Source organism: Rhipicephalus microplus, chromosome 5, assembly GCF_043290135.1.
Source record: "Rhipicephalus microplus isolate Deutch F79 chromosome 5, USDA_Rmic, whole genome shotgun sequence".
In the NCBI taxonomy this organism is placed as follows: domain Eukaryota; kingdom Metazoa; phylum Arthropoda; class Arachnida; order Ixodida; family Ixodidae; genus Rhipicephalus; species Rhipicephalus microplus.
In genome coordinates, this window is record NC_134704.1 from 182,794,996 (window position 1) to 182,812,153 (window position 17,158).

Consider the following 17,158-nt stretch of genomic DNA (forward strand, 5'->3'; position numbering starts at 1 on the left):
CAAAAACAAGCAGTAACAGTTCGACAGAAATTTAAAATTCCCTAAGTGCTGCCAAGGGCTCCACCCTCGACAACCACTCAGGTAAAATCTCTTGAGTTTTCTGCAGTTCCACATACTTGGCCATACATTCACGGAAATACATTCGTGCAGGCCGTGCATCCTGATCGCGATAGAAACGGGCCATACGGGCCCGCCACAAACAGTGAAGTCCACATAGCATAATCAAATAGAAAGGCATTCCCTCTTCGTTCACTATTGGCAGAAATCTTATACCATATGAATTTAAAAATAATTCTTTGTGTAACGTCCTTTGAAGTACATCCCAAAAATATACTCCCTCCCAACAATGTGAGAAGACATGGTCAATAGTTTCCGGTTTTTTTACAGATAAGGCAATTTGTCCCCCAAGGTAAGTAAAAACCACGGTCTGCTTGAAATGTCCTGACTGATAATGTACCTGTGTGCAGCTTGAAAAAGAAAGACTTCGCGCCAGGAGCCACTTGCATTCTCTTCACTCGTTTAAGCACATCTTTCCCTTCACCTCCAGCGTACATGGCACGGTACAGCGGTTCAGTTAAAACAACATCGCATACATCTTCGTACAACTTCTTTCGAGTCACTGAAAACAAATATTCATTGGAAAATGTAACAGATAAAAACCGTACACTTAGAATAACCTCTTTAAGAAACCCGCACACAGCACCGGTCATGTCATTCGTGCTAACCACATATCCAGGTAAAGCCACATCAGTCTCATTTGAATACTGTACGTAAGAAAGGGTCTCTTGTGTAGCGAAAACAAAAAGAACCTATTTATGACTTGGCGTATGAAAAGATGTGTTAAACCAAGCCCTCCGTGTTTCACTTTTCGAAACAGATTAGTTCGACTGCATCTCTCCTAGTTCGAAGCCCACACGAACACTGCGAAGATGCGATGGAATTTCTGTATGTTTGCTCTTGAACAATGCAATACTTGCTTCACATACCAAAGTTTTGAGGCAAAGAAAAGATTACAGACAGTCGCCCTAGCGAACACTGACACATGATTACCGTTGCATCTATTAGCTTTCGTTCGGATTTCTTTCACTTGTTCTTGCCAGTAGTTCTCATTATCTTTATAAAATTCCAGTGGCACCCCTAAGTACTTGACAGGTGTGGTCACCCATTTAACATTGGCAAAATAGTCTGGTTTTGACGACCACTCTCCATGCCAGGAACCCAGACACTTTCCCCAGTTTACTAGAACTAGACTGCCAGTTGCCTTGCCGAACATTTTAACCACACTGATGGTAGTGGTAACACTATCTTGATCGATACAACAAACAGCCATATCGTCGGCATATGCTAAAATTTTAACTTTGGATTCTTGTAATCTAAAGCCACGAATGCAACTATTTTGAGTTATTGCTAAGCACAACGATTCTATATATAAACTGAAAATTAGGGGACTCAGCGGACAGCCCTGACGGACAGAACGCTTTATGTTAATTGTATCTCCTAGCGTCTTATTGATTACCAGTCGGGTTGTGCTGTTCCGGTATGCCATAGATACTCCATCTCTGATAACAAAACCAACGTTTACATGGTCAAGAATGGCAAGCAGAAGGTTGTGGGAAACACAATCAAAAGATTTCTCGAGATAAACCTGTAGAATGGCTACCCCTACTTGATTGGCATCGCTACACTCGAGCATGCAGCGCACCTTGTGTATATTAGTCACAATGGAGCGTCCCATAATCCCGCATGTTTGGTCAGGCCCTACCAATTCTTTGATTACCCCTTGAAGTCGCCGTGCTAGTACTTTCATTAAAATTTTGTAATCACAATTAGTTAGTAATATCGGTCTATACAAAGAAACTAATTTTAACTTCTCCGAGTGTTCTGTCTTGGGTATCAAAACTGTATGTGCTTCACTAAAGGACCTAGGGAGGCCATGTGCTTGATTGAAGACATCTGCAAGTACTTGGGATAATTCATTTTTGAACTCCTTATAAAACGAAGCACAAAGCCCGTCCGGCCCCGGAGATTTACCAGAATTCATTTTATCTATGGCCCTTTCTACTTCCGTTGACGTTATAGATAGCTCTGAAGCTGATTTGGTGTTATCTGACAACTTCGGCATTCTGCTAAGGAACTCCTGCTTAAATGCATCTGAATCAATGGGCGTGGCAGCGAAGAGTCCTTCGTAGCGTTTGCCAAACGCTCGTCCTATGCCCTCATTGTCTGAAACTTCGATACCGTTGACTTCAATGGCATCTATATGATTTCGTCTGGCATGACTCTTCTCTAATCCAAGCGCTAGCTTCGTCAGGCGATCATCCACAGTCATTGATGTTGCTCTGGCTCGCACTAGCACTCCGCGATAGTGTTCCTCCTCATATACGTCTATCCTCTGTTTGATACTCTGCAAATCGTCACCATATACTCCAGGTTTTTCACATTCAAGAGTTGTTAGCCTCTCAAGTGTTCGTCTAAGCTCTTTCTCATTCTTCTTAGATTCAAAAAATAAAACGCTAGATCACTCTATTGCTTTTATTTTGATTCACTGCTTGAATAGCTCCCATTCTTCTCTTATTTTGTCCATACACTCTATGTTATTATACTTATTTCTTCGATACCTGATGCGCTAAACGACTCATCTCTTAAGAGTTTAGAGTTCATTTTTCAATGTTCCCAAGAAAAGGCGTTCCTTTCTTTTTTGACCTGATATTGCATTTTACAAGACAGTGATCGGAAAAGGAAACAGGGACAACATTATAACTGCTACACTGGGATGTCGCATCTGCAGTAAGGTAAAGTCGATCCAATCGGGCATTACTTGTACCTTGAAAGTGGGTATACTTCACACCTCGAGAGCTATGCAAACACTCCGCTACATCTACTAATTCGTGTTCAATAATCACCTGCGCCAGGAAATCACTGCTTCTATCTTTAACATTGCGCCTGCTTGATCTATCAATTTCATTCAAGACACAGTTGAAATCACCCACCAATAAGAGTTTCCTACCGGTACACATATGTTGTCGTAAATTGAAAAAAAAAACCCGATCTTTCCTGGCCAATAGTTGGAGCATAAACACATATAATGCGCCATTCAGTGTCACAATAAACAATATCACACCACGCTACTCGGCCTGAAGAGCAAGAAAAGACATTTTCTATGACTAATCCTGGCAGTTTTATAACAAAAAAACACATCGATGATGTGCCTATGGCCTGGCTCACAGTGGCAAAATACCGTGATATAAACTTAAGCACCATGCTCCCAGTCTCCTCCTCGCCTTCAAATTTCGTCTCCTGCACTGCAAGCAGATCCAGACTTTCTTCCACTAACAACCGGTAGACTTGGCTTTGCTTCTTTTTTGAACCCAAGCCTCCAACATTCAGCGTGGCGAAGCTAAATGATACTTTAGGCTCCATTACAACCATGTGGAGGAGTTAGGCCTGGAGCGTGGCGCTTACCTTGCACGTCTAGCGCTACGCTAGATGCCTCCAGAACCGGCCGACCACCCGGTTTCACTGCACAGTAGAATTGAATTGTTCACAGCTTTCTTGTCCGTGGTGCCACCAGCTCTTGCTCTCATGCTGGTGCGTCTGCCAGTCGGCGTCTTTGCCGGTGGTTCTTCCGCGCTACTTGCACTGTTCTTGTCTCCCGTCTTCACAGGTTCTTCCAATGTTCTTTTAATGGCTGGAACGGCACCGCTGTGCCAAGAGACGCAGCTGGCGTTGCATGTGTTTCCATCTATCTTCATGTCGAAACCAATGCTACAGGAGGCACCATCGACTACTTGGCCCTGTTCCGACGCATGGGCAGACGCTCCGGCTACTTCACAGCATGCGTCTGTCACTGCATTGTCAGCTGTCTCGGTCGATACAGCTGCAGGACCTGGTCGAGTGTCCACAGTTGCCGGTGTAGATTCGCCTACTGATGTTGCAGATCTGCTGTTCAAGTTTTCTGCGACTTGATCTCCGCAACCTTCAGCCGCGTCCTCTGCTTCTGTCACGTCCATAATGTGTTCTGACGCATCTTCGGCCGCCGCTGACGCGATCACTGCGGCGTACGAACGGACGCATTCCGCGTCCCCGTGCCCGAAACGCCGGCAGCGAGAGCACCGTGGCACCTTACACTCGCGACGCACATGTCCTGTTCCGCTGCAACGCAGGCATTGCATAGGCCGACCTGGGGCTACCACTAAGGCTAATTCACCGGCGACTCGTATTTTATGAGGCAGGTCCTCGACTTTCATACCGCTTTTCAGCTTAATGAAAACAGTGCGGGTCGTCGAATTCTTCTCATTTACTCCTTCCACACTCCAGCGTTCCCGGGTCACTTCTGTAACTTTCCCGAACGCTGCGAACGCCGTGCGGACATCTTCGTCTGAAACGCCGTGTAACAGCCAGTGAAGCCGCAACCTCAACTTCTGCTCCTGAGGGTCGATAACGAGGCAGCGGCGTCCCTTGACCTGGAGTTCTTTCAGTTCAGTCAACCTCTTCGTCGCCTCCTGGCTGTTAAAGGTGACGGCCCACACATGGTTGATCTGGTAGGCGCCCAATGCAATTACGTCGGGAAGCAGTCGTTCCTTCTCCAGAGCGTCTCGGAAATCTTCGACCTTGAAAGGCCTCACTCGAATATCACCGTGCAAAAACACTGCGTTCACAACAATACGTCCTGATGGCAAATTCGGCAAGATGACCTCATAATCCTTGTCACTTTCATCTGTAATCCTGTTTCCGCGGCCACCAAAGACCGCCTTTGCTGCTCTGCGGGAGCCCATGATTCCTGCGTCCGACGCGTGCGAGTGCCGGCGAAAGAATTCCACTGCGCCACACCAACATGAGGTATCAACAGTGTTAAATAGCTAGTTGACATAAAAACTCACGGTTCAACTTCAGTTCTGTTTGTCGTGTACTCGACATAGACGACATCTGTACCTGCTACGGAAATTTGCAGATTTTTAAACACAAGCATTTGCTGCCTGTAACTATTGCCACTGCGATAATAGCACCAGCGCTATGTTTTTTTTACAATTCACAAACGCAACAAAAAAAAGCCAAGTCGAATGGGGAGCAGCTACAGTTTACCGGTGGGGTCTGCCAAGTTTATATCCGTTTCACGCTGGTTCCAAAAAGCGACATCTGCTCACGCTTTATGACGCCTCTGGGCTCATTCTATAGATACGCCCACCTAATTTAATTCATTGAGTATTGGGTTGCTTTTCGCGCAACGTAGAGGGCAGTCGTGCCAGCGCATGACTGTAGCTTTTTCGCTATAGGAAGAACTACATAACGGCTTGGCCAAAACGAATGCAGTGTGCAGGAAACATTAAGGTATCATATTACCACGACAGGTTGGCCACGTTCAAGTTGGCCGCCGCAATCATCATGGCAAGAGCACGAGCAAGACCCGGCTGGCATGCGCAACGCGTTCGTGCGCTTGGCCTACGAGGAAGAGGAAGATAGTTGAATCGGTGCCTCTCAACTATTCGGACTCGACGACCATATTCATTAGACTCGTGGGCACAAGTTCGCCCTATTAAGACGCTTGTTTTTTAGCCTGTCTGCCTCAGCATCGCAACATTTCTGGCGGAGGTGCTGGGTAATGAATCGAAGCCCCGCGAGCTCAAGACAGCGTAGCCCCGACGACCAGCCTGTCAACCCCGTGGAAGTGACTCCTGTACACCAGAGGGCAAGTCGCCGTCTTGGAGGTGACTCACCGGAGTTTATTCCTCTCAACTTCAGACCAAGAGGAAGTCAAACGATGGACACCACCACTATGACTAGCCAGGTAACACCGGCACAAATGTTCATCAGCCAACCGCACCAGCCGCCAGTATTCCACGGGGACTCGTACGAGGACGTGGAAGATTGGTTGGACCTGTTCTAGAGAGTGGCGAGCGTGAATGGATCAGACGAAAGAGAGAAGCTCCATCGCGTACACTTCGCTCTCGAAGACTTCGCAAAGACATGGTTTGAGAACCATGAAACCTCGTTGTCTACCTGGGAGGTATTTCGACGACAAGCGGTGGTTACGTTCGCGAACATAGACCGAAAAGAAAAAGCGGAAGCAGTTCTTCAATCCAGGAACCAGCTCGCAAACGAGAGTGCTGCCATAAACATTGAGGACATGGTCCGTCTGTTCAAGCGTGCGGATTACAACATGGTTGAGGATAAGAAGGTGCGCCATCTAATGCGCGGAGTGAAGCAAGAGCTGTTCGCCGTTCTCGTCCGCAACCCTCGAAGCACAGTTGTTGAGTTTTATTCGGAAGCGACGGCCATAGAAAAAACACTGGAACAGCGGGCTCGGCAGTACAACCGGAATCTTAACTGCGCATCTGCACAGGTATTCTCTGGAGGCGTGCGAAACGACGTTGAAGCCCTGCGAGAGCTCATTAGAACAGTTATTAGGGAAGAACTGAGCAGACTGAAAATGCTTCAGACTCCAACTGCACTATCTGTTACAGACGTTGTTCGTGACGAACTGAGGCAGGTCATACGAGAACCAGAGCGTGAGCTGCAGCTGGTTCGACCTATCCGAACGTATTCTGAAGTTCTCAGACAACCCACAGTACACAGCAATGCCGCAGTTTCGATGGTGGCGACTCCTCTCCCATCAACAGCACGCAGCGCACCTCGTCCACGGGAACCAACGGCTACCTATATGCCGCCAGGAGCACGTAGCACACGTCGCTATGTGGAGCCTAGGCCCAGGAAAAGTGACGTCTGGCGTGATCACGAGCGTAGGCCTCTGTGTTTCCATTGTGGCGAAGCCGGTCATTTGTACAAATTCTGCTCTTACCGACAAGCTGGATTAAGAGGCTTCCCGTCATATGCACCGTGCCCCCGAAATGGCGAACGACCAGCGGAGGTTGAGGAGTACTTGTCCACGCGCCAGAACTCGCCACCTCTACGCCAACATCGGTCATGATCACCATCGCCTATGCGCTACCGGTCATCCAGCCCACGTGCACCTTCAAGGCAGCCTGGTCATCGCTCCCGGAAAACTGAAGCAAGTGACCTGTGGAGGTGAGGCCGCTGATAACATCAGTTACGAAGATCCTCCATATGGCTCAAGGGCGACGACGGTGTATTTCCGGTTATTGGGTGCAGCAAAGAAAGCGTTACTTCAGATTTGCAGTTGAGAATGGAAGGATGGGAGCTGAATGTCTTAGTCGACACCGGTGTTGAGTATTCAGTGATAAGTCACAAGATGGTGAAGAAGCTAAACAAAGTTGTGACACAGTGGAGTGGATCACAGATACGCACGAAAGGTGGTCACATTATTACGCCCCTTGGCAGATGCACTGCAAGACTTGAAATACGGGGCTTTATTTACGTTGCCGATTTCATTGTGCTACCAGAATGTTCAAAGGACCTCATTATAGGAATAGATATTTTGCGAGCTAATGGCGCCGTAATTAACCTGCGTAGGTCCAGCGTGACGTTTTCGACTGAACGAGCTATACCTGTAGAGGAATCTGAGAAACGACGCCTAACTTCTCTACGCGTTGTTCATGATGACGTAACTGTGCCGCCACGCTGCAGTATTATGGTGCTCGTAGATAATGGCGCATTTTACAACCGCGAAGGCATAGCGGATACAAATGCAGGGCTGTTTTCGAAAAAGGTGTCTGCGTAGCTCAGGGTCTTGTTCACTTGACGAATGGCCGTGCAGATGTCCTACTTACGAATTTCTCCAATGAACTTCAACACGTCGCTCAAGGCATGGCTATTGCCTATTTACACGACTTCTGTATGGCGACCGAACTATGCAGCTTAACGACGTCAACCACTCGACCAGTGGCCTGCAACATCGACACATCTGTGGCCGTCAACCAGAGTCTTCCGGACAGTCAAAAAAACAGATTTACGCCTTAGTAAAAGAATTCTCTGATTTTTTTTACAATTGCCTTGAAGGTCCAGCGCACGTCAATTACGAAACACAGAATTATAACGCAAGACGACACGAGGCCTATATGCCAGCGTCCATATCGAGTGTCAGAGCAAGAATGGGAAATCATTAAGAAGCAAGTGGAGGAAGTGCTTCCAGATGATGTCATCCAGCCTTCGAATAGTCCATGGGCGTCCCCCGTAGTGCTCGTTAAGCAGAAAGACAACACGCTTAGATTCTGTGTCGACTACCGAAAACTCAACAGTGTAACTAAACGAGATGTCTACCCCTCGCCACGTATTGACGGTACACTAGATCGGCTGCGATCCGCAAAGTTTACCTCCTCCTTGGATCTGAAAAGCGGATATTGGCAAATAGAAATCGACGAGCGGGACCGTGAAAAAACGGCATTTGTAACACCAGATGGCCTCTACGAATTCAAAGCGCTTTCATTCGGCCTCTGTTCCGCGCCAGCGACGTTCCAGCGAATGATGGACACTGTCCTCGCGGGATTGAAATTGCAGTCATGCCTTGTGTATTAGGATGACATGGTGGTATTTTCTGCAACGTTCAACAAACATGTAGAGCGACTGCGCACAGTATTACAAGCCATCCGGTCAGCAAACTTGACAATCAAACCCGAAAAATGCCACTTCTGCTTCAAAGAGCTGAGATTCCTTGGACATGTCATTAGTTCTGACGGTGTTCGTCCTGATCCCGAAAATACAGCCGCTGTTCAGAGGTTCCCTACACCCAAAGACAAAATCAGTGCGCCGAGTTTTGAGTTTATGTGCCTACTATAGGCGATTAGTGGAAAACTTCTCAAAGATTTCAGAACCTCTTACAAAACTAACGAAAGACGACGTGCCCTTCAACTGGGAAAGCGAACAACAGAAAGCTTTTGATGAATTAAGAAAACGGCTACAGGGTTCACCAATACTTGCCCATTTTGATGAGACAGCCGACACTGAAGTCCATACCGATGCCAGAAATGTCGGCTTCGGCACCATCCTGGTCCAGTGGCAAAATGGTCAAGAGAAAGTGTTAGCCTATGCCAGCCGCAAACTCTCAAAAGCTGAGGCAAACTACTCTGCAACTGAAAAAGAGTGCCTTGCAGTCATCTGGGCAATAAGTAAGATTCGACCCTACCTTTATGGTAGACCGTTCAGAGCTGTCAGTGACCACCATGCTCTATGCTGACTAGCAAATCTCAAGAATCCATCAGGTCGACTAGCAAGATGGAGCCTTAGGCTGCAGGAGTATGGCATTACTGTCGTATACAAATCTAGAAGGAAAGACAGTGATTCCGAATGCCTGTCACGAACTCCCGTCGATCCAAGTGTACCTGAAGAGGAAGACTTCCCGTTTCTAAGCGTTGTCGACGCATCCAAAATCGCTCAACAACAACGAGATGACCCGGATTTGCTGGCGCTTATACAACACCTGCAGCGTCTCGACGTTCAAGTCCCCCGCATATTCTCCAGAGGGCTCTCCACGTTCTGCCTTCGAGGAAGTGTCCTTTACAGGAGGAACTTCGAACCTAATGGCGAAACGTTTTTACTAGTCGTGCCCACAGCCATGCGACAGGAAATTCTGCATGCATGCTACGACGAGCCAACATCTGGACACATGGGTGGGAGCCAAACATTCGCCAAGATTCCTGGTCTGCCTCCGCGTCAGATCAGGAACCTGTTTGTTGTCGCGTGTGGGCCTCCGCGACAACAAATATTTTCGCTCTTCGCTGTAGTTTGTAGCTGTCGCGAGGAAATCGCGTGCATGTGGTTAGGGGTTTACACAGTGGTTCAGAGACAGCATTGTTGAGTTCGCCGCAGTGTGCTTGCCGTAAAATTACAATCCGCCGCCAGCATTGATCGTCATGGCGTAATCATTGACTGTTTCATTGTGCCATTGGTCGTGTCAATGAAATCGCGTCCTGCAGAATACCCCAAACGGTTGTGGATCAAAGCGAGCCTTCCGCAACTCGACTATGTCCACATAGTTTGTTTAGCTGGGCCGCTTGGGCTAAAGCAGGGCGCAGACAATAGCGTAAGTTAATTTCCCGTACAGCGTTAGCAGATAACCACGTTTCTTCGAAACTCCCGTAATTTTGTTAGCTTTGAAGAATAACTCTAGTCTCCCACAACATGGTATGCACGAGGAAGAGCTTCTGCTGAATTCAGGTATAGCCGTCGAAAATCAGGCGTCGCATTTAGTTTCCTTCACGTGTAGCAGAAAAGAGTGATACCCGAGACGGCTTCGTGAATGCAGCCGATGGGACCGTGCCAAATTTCGACACCTTTTTCCTAGGGTCGAAGCTCAGTGGCGGCAGCTACCAGCGTCCAACGCGCCAGATGCGTGAACTAATTCTCCTCGCGCAGCTCTAGCTCGACTTCAACTGCGCGAGAAGCGCAGCGCGGTGGTCTAGAAATGCTGATGATGAGGCACAACGGAGATTCACCCTATCGCTTTGCGCGATTTGAAAGTACATCAGAGAGAGAGAAAAAACATTTATTTAATGAAGCTTGTGAGTGAAGGTGCGAGGGTCCCTTATTCCAGGAACCCTCTAGCTTGGACAGCCAACCGGGTTCGAGCGACGAGTTGACGCTGCTCGACCAGGCCCGGCTGGGAGATCGCACCTTCCCACGCTTCACTGAGGAGGTCTTGGTCCGCATCTCGTGCTGTTGCTTGTAGTCTTGCGATGCTTACTTTGCACTGCAGTTGGAAGTGCGCCAGAGTGTCTGCCACAATGCAGTGAGGACAGATGTAGCTGTGCAACGTTGGCCTCATATGGTGCAAAAGTACGCCAAGGGTTAACGTGTTGTTTTGAAGACGCCTGTAGTCAGTGCCTTCGTCTCTTGTGAGTTTTGGATGTGGCGGATGGTATGACCTGCGTTGGAGCCGATAATGTTGCAGCAATGCATGGTACGTTAGTGGTACGGGTTCTCTTGCCTCTGATTCTGTTGTTGAGAGGGAGGGGCCTCATATCTCGTACGGGAATGCCTGGTTGACGCATTCGCGGGCTGCGGTGTGTGCCGCTTCATTTCCCTCGAGACCTTCATGGCCCGGAATCCGCGCAATGCATGTGTAGGGAGGAAGACGGTCCATGTGCTTTAGTAGCCCAATCATTACCGTGGAGAACCTCCCTTTCAGTTCCGTTAAAATCCGTGACGGTAATCTCGAAGACGTTACGTCTCGGATATTTGGCTGCGTTCACGTATCGTGCCTGCGGGTCATTGCCATGGTTTTTCCGGATAATGATAACCCTGGCGAGCCGCCTTGCTCGGTGATGTTGAGGATGCATGTTCCGAGGGATCTGCTGAATTTCAAGGTGTTCTCGGAGCTGTGATGTCATTTTGCTTTTGAAAGTATATAAAAAGAGAAAGCGACAGATGTTATGTACATGAACGACAATCCGTAATGTGTCCATTTAGGAAGTCCAGGTTGTCAATGTGGCGGGGCCATCGGTGAACAGTAGGTCTCCAGTGGGTTACTCTGCGAGAATTGCAAAAGACGAAGAAGTGAGCGCTGGGTCGCTGTGCTCGTAGACAATCGGTTCCCATGATGCGTTGGTGGGTGCGTTCGTGAATGCACCAGGTAGCGCAAGCGGACGCAGCTGACAACTGTGCCCGTTGATGCAGTCGTGAATCGGTGCACAAGGGCAAGTACGGGTGTTGTGCGTTAAACAGCACTATCTGGCTCGAAAATGCCACTACAGTCAACCATCGACAAAAATAAATGCTTTCGCGTCTGTGAACAGCGCTAACACGGTTCTGAGAATGTGGATAACGAGACCAGAGCGGGGTGCGAAGATGGGTCGACTTGGCCGCATCCGTTGGTAGGTGGTGTGTAGCAGCGGTGTAGACGTCGGTGGCGGCACACTGCCGACCTTATCGTTGTCTTACGGCCAGCGCACTGGCACTGGCATGTGAGTCGACGTACTGAAAAAAAATGGGCAGATCCCACTTAAAGTGGGGATCGATGCTATGCGAAGCACGAATGAGAAATGTTGATATGTCACTTTAAAATGAGCACAACATTGCAAGATCGAGGTAAATGATGCCGTTCATGACTTTCGTGTCACGATTATGATGTTTGAATGTGTCGTTTACCTTCGTAATTTATTCGGGTCACGTGATACCAAATGTGGTATATGTGGAGCTAGCGAAACGGCCGCGAGCACGCTGTGCGCGTGGTATGTTGTCAAGTTCTTACATGACAGGCATGTCAGGATTATCATATTTGCACCAGTCATATATTTTGTCATCCAACGACGTCACGTAACACCAAATTTGTTATATGTGGAGCTACCGAAACGGCCGCTAGCACATTATGAAGGGTCCATATACTCCAAGGTTGCGTTGACGCGCGCGCAAGCTGGGGACAGCGACGCAACGTTAGCAATACGTGAGCACTCTATAGTCTGACGCCATGCGAGACCAGCGTCCGTCGGCCTGGCCCCACGGCAACCGGTGCGAAATGTGACATGCTGAATTTCGCGCCGTTGCATTGCCCAGACAACACTGCATCTCCCTATTTTCGTGACAGAGAGACGCAAGACGTGCTCCAACGCGCATGCGTCAAATCAACACAGCACAGGCGCTTGCCTGCACGTATTTGGCAGCACCTGCGGCAGGCGTTGCAACGACGGCGTGAAGCGACGAAAAGAACGCCGGAGAGCACGCGCATCGCGTCATGTCGAAATGCGTTGCCGCCTTGACTGTGGCACGTAGTCATGTTCTCGCATGAAACGCATCTCATGATTATCATGTTTGCACCAGTCACATTGGCGTCATGTATTACCAAGTTTGGCATATGTGAAGGTAGCGAAACGGCCGCGAGCGCATCGTCAGTGTGGCATGCAGTCATGTTGTTACTTGACAGGCATGTCGTGATTATCATGTTTGGATGTGTAATTTACCAACGCCTCCTTGAAAATCTATGCCTAGAACATCACTCTCTTTTCAATTGGGAGCCTACTGGCAGCACCCAATCTCGGAGGCCATGCCTTTTGCCTTGTGTTGCGACTAGACATTTCGTGAGACCACTCGCCTCCATACAGCTCAGTCACGTGACATAACAGTATACCGTTCTCTCACGTGAGGCTTCTTGGTGTCATTTGAGGCCGCATTCACCCGAAATTGCGTCGCAACAGACTTCTAAGATCATTTGGACGCTGTGGACACAAAAATCTCACCGGTGGGTGGACTATTCGTACAATAATAATTGACCTTCGTGATGACGACGCTGAGTGTGCAGCTACAGACGCCGTCGTCCAGCCCGGCCGCGCCACTGTCTGCGTGGTGCACAGACACCGCGTCTCAAACAGAACAAAATTCGTTCTCGCCACATTGTGAGAAGGAAGATGAATCATTGAAGACCCCGGGAGACGCTGAAGACAATAACAAGAATTTTGGATGGATATAACGGTGACAAAAAAAAATTGGCAGAATATCTACGGAGTGAATGATGGAGAGTGGGGCGAAGAATTCGTCCGTCCATTCGTTCTTGCTTCCGTCCGTCCATGCGTCCGTCAGTGTGACCGTCCATGCGTCCATCAGCCCGTCCATGCATGCGTCTGTTCGTGTGTCCGTCCCTGCGTTCGTCCATGCAGCCGCCCCTGCGTCCGTTCATGCGTCCATCCATGCATCTTTCTATGTGTCCGTTCGTCCATCTATTCAACACTCCAAGTACCACCATCTCACATCTTTTCATCACGTATTCCCCATATGGAAACACCGGCCATCCAGCGGACATTTCAAGAACTAAACGAGAGGTGGCACACGCACACTTACGGCTTACGCTTCGGGTCCACTTCCCACCTTTAACCACCTCGAGTTCATGGTATATACTAGTTCACTGTATTCATGGCACTGCGGCCGAATGCTCGCTAAACCTTTCGAAAACCAAGGAGGTTACGCCCAGCGAGTATGACGTAGCAAACTTTTTCAGTCAGATAGTGCTCAATGTACACGCCAATGGCTGCTAATGGGAAATGAGAGGCGGAGAGTTCGGCTTTTACTTTCTTACGGCTTGCGCTTCGTATCTACTTCCCATTTTTAACCACCTCGAGTTCAGTCATGGTATATACAAGTTCATTGTATTCATGGCACTGCGGCTCAACGCTCGCTAAACCTTTCTAAAGCTAAGGAAGTTACACCCAGTGAGTATAACGTAGCAACCCTTTCTTGTCAGATAGTGCTCAATGTACATGCCAATGGCTGCTAATGGTGATCACAGCCTGCGCGTTAACTAAAAGCCGAATGCTCCTGTCTCTCATTCCCTATTAGCAGCCATTGACATGTACATTGAGCACTATTTTTTATTGTTCAACAACGCACAGAAGAAGTCTCTCACTGGCACCACCTTGGAGGTGAAAATGTTATACTTGTTACATATTACGGGGGACGAACGGGTGCCGCTATAAGGAGCTTCGCCCCTAAAAACGATCGGAAGTAAAGAAAGCCAGGAGAGAGAGCTGCTGGCGCCGGAACGCCAGCGTCTAAGACGAACGCTCAAGAACCTACGCCCGGCCGTCACAGCTTCAGAGATGACAAGAAAAACATTATAAGGTGAAGCAAGATGCCACCGCTGCCATTTGAAGAAACAAAGGTCATCGTGAGGCCGAAAGGCGGTCTGTGTATTAGAAAGTCTGGCGCGTCTTTTGTGGCAGAGGCCATATGGAGTGCGGCGGTGCTCGGTCCGGAAAAGAGAAACACGGACAGAATGTGCCCTAATCACCTGCAAAATATTACGGTCGTCAGTACTTCGAACCAAGAGAATGTTAAGTGCTACGTTAACGTGGAAGCTCTAACAGTGGCCGGACAGCGCCACGAAGTGAGTGCCTATGTGGCTGCTCCGCATGCCACCTGCAAGGAAGTCATCCATGGGATCCCTCAAAGTGATGATCCAGGAATCATCGACCGAAAGATTGTCAACAAAAGAAAGCCACTGGCCCTCGGAGCAAAAAGAACCAGGAATACTGGCGTCATCATGGTGCTGTTCGACGGGTACAAGGTTCCCAATTATGTTTCCTATGGCGGCACCCTCATCAAGTGCGCTTTTCACAGGAAGCAATTTGATATTTGCTAGGCCTGCGGCCGATTAAAACACCGCTCTGACGTCTGCCCGACGCCCAACGCTTCAGTCTGCAAGATTTGCAGACAAGCTATCCAGCATGAAGACGATTATATTTGTGAACCAATATGCAGTTTTTGTGGCTCAAAGCACCTCACCGCATCCAGGAAATGCCAGCACCGATATCACGTACCCTATGTCGTCAGGCGCAGGCGAGGCTTGAGGGCCCGAGCCCCTCGAGAGAGGTCTCCATCCGTCATAGTCGATGGCATCCTCAATCTCAACGACTGTCATCAGCTGGGCCAGCTCGGACTTTCGGCTCCTGGAGGCCGATTCACATCACGAGGGAGATCCAGAACCAGAGGCAGCAGCAGGACTCGTTCCACGACCAGGTTGCATCTCGGATTCCGCTCGAGATCCGGGGTCTGCTCCATGTCCAGGACACGGTCTCAATCCAGGGGTGGCACCAGACCAGGTCCCAGCTCCAGTGCCCCTTTCGGATTCAGTCTCGAATCTGGCCAGGGAAAGACTGACGCACTGAGCACCAGACTGGTCCCCTCGCCCAGGGCAGACTACGGGCACGCACGGGGACTCCAGCTTTCCGTGGCAGTCTATGCCGCTGAGGAGCAGAGCAGGGGCAAGTAAAACCTAACCTGGGCCGACAGGGTTCGTAGTAATGACGGCGAGCAACCCATGCAATGCGACCCGTCCCTAAAGCATGCTAGAGACAAGGAGATATTACGTTTGAAAAAAGAAAACGCCGAGATTAAGGATACGCTTACTAAAATGGCAAATGAAATGGCGGAGTATAAAAAATTCTGAGTACGATGCGCAACAATACTGAAGGCGAAACCACCTATACGCCGGTTCCGGCCCCTAGTGTAGATGGCCCCATGGCAACCAAACGCAGAGCGGTAGTAAGCAAACTTAAGAACACGGAATCTCAAGTCGAGGAGATTAAGCAAACGCTGGTTACAATTACAAATAACATTAGGATGGTGGCAGGGAGTGTAGCTAGCCTGGCGGAGAGTGTTAGGCAGATACAGGCTGCACTCAGTGGCCCAATAGAGGGGCTTAGGGCGATGAACGAGCGCATCATCGCGCTTGAAATTCACGCCAAACTGCCTAAATCTGCGCCACAGAGTGCGTCGCCTGGAAACGTGGAAGTGACCAATCCCGTACACGTCGATAGCCCAGGAGTTAATTACGAAGAGGAGCAGATTTTTCGAGCCACGCTGACCCCCGGGGCGGTGATCAAAGTAGAATCCATAATGGATAACGATTAATACACTGTCTTTATTTGGCGATGGAATTGCAGGGCGTACGCTGGTAAAGGAGCACACTCCTGCAGCAGTACTTTAGAACAATAACGAAGAAACCTCAAACTATAGCCCTTCAAGAGACCTTAGCTTCTGCAGCGTCCCATACTGGTTACCGGGCAGTCCCTGGCCCGTCAGGAGGACGAGGTGTCTGCAAACTAATAAGTAAAAAGCTGACACACGTCGCCCACAACTTGGAGATGTCCAGATGCAATATCGAATACGTAATTGTAGAGATCCTACTTGACACACCACGGCGTAATCAGCGAAAAAACAGTTTTTGTTTTGAATGTCTACAGTAACCCAGGCACAGGCGCCAGCAGTTCGAGACGTTGCTCGAGAGGGCAGTTGAATTAGCCGGTCCTCGGCCCTTTGTCATAGTCGGTGACTTCTATGCCCCACATTGCTTATGGGGATACATGTATGAGACGAGAAAAGGTCGCGACCTTTGGCAAGACGCCACAGAACTAGACCTTACCTCAATCACTGATAAGGTTTTTCCTACGTGGTTAGGCAACTCTGCGACCAGAGACACGACGCCAGACCTCGCTTTCATCAAGAATGTCGAAAACACTACATGGGCCAACACCACCATGAATTTTTGCAGCGACCACTACGTTCTGCATTCTATCTTAGTGAACCGTAGCAGAGCGCGAGAGTTCACGGTGGTTGACTGGGATCTTTTTCGCAGCATTCGCGGTACAAGGGCCGGTGCTCCTGACAATTTTGAGGAATGGTGCGAGGGCATCCACAGAGATAGCACTGCTACTACCAAGAAGATAATGACAGATTTAAAAGTGGAGAAGATGGACCGTAGGCTAGCCCACCTGCTCGAAGCCAAGACAGCTCAATTTTCTCGATGTAAGAAGCAGAGGCA

General features: G+C 49.0%; 1 protein-coding gene across 10 annotated transcripts in view; it reads right to left on the minus strand.

The window, feature by feature from the left end:
• Window positions 1–17,158, minus strand: part of LOC119173303 (uncharacterized) — a 509,098-nt gene that overhangs the window by 87,886 nt on the left and 404,054 nt on the right. The gene's annotated exons all lie outside the window — the stretch shown is intronic.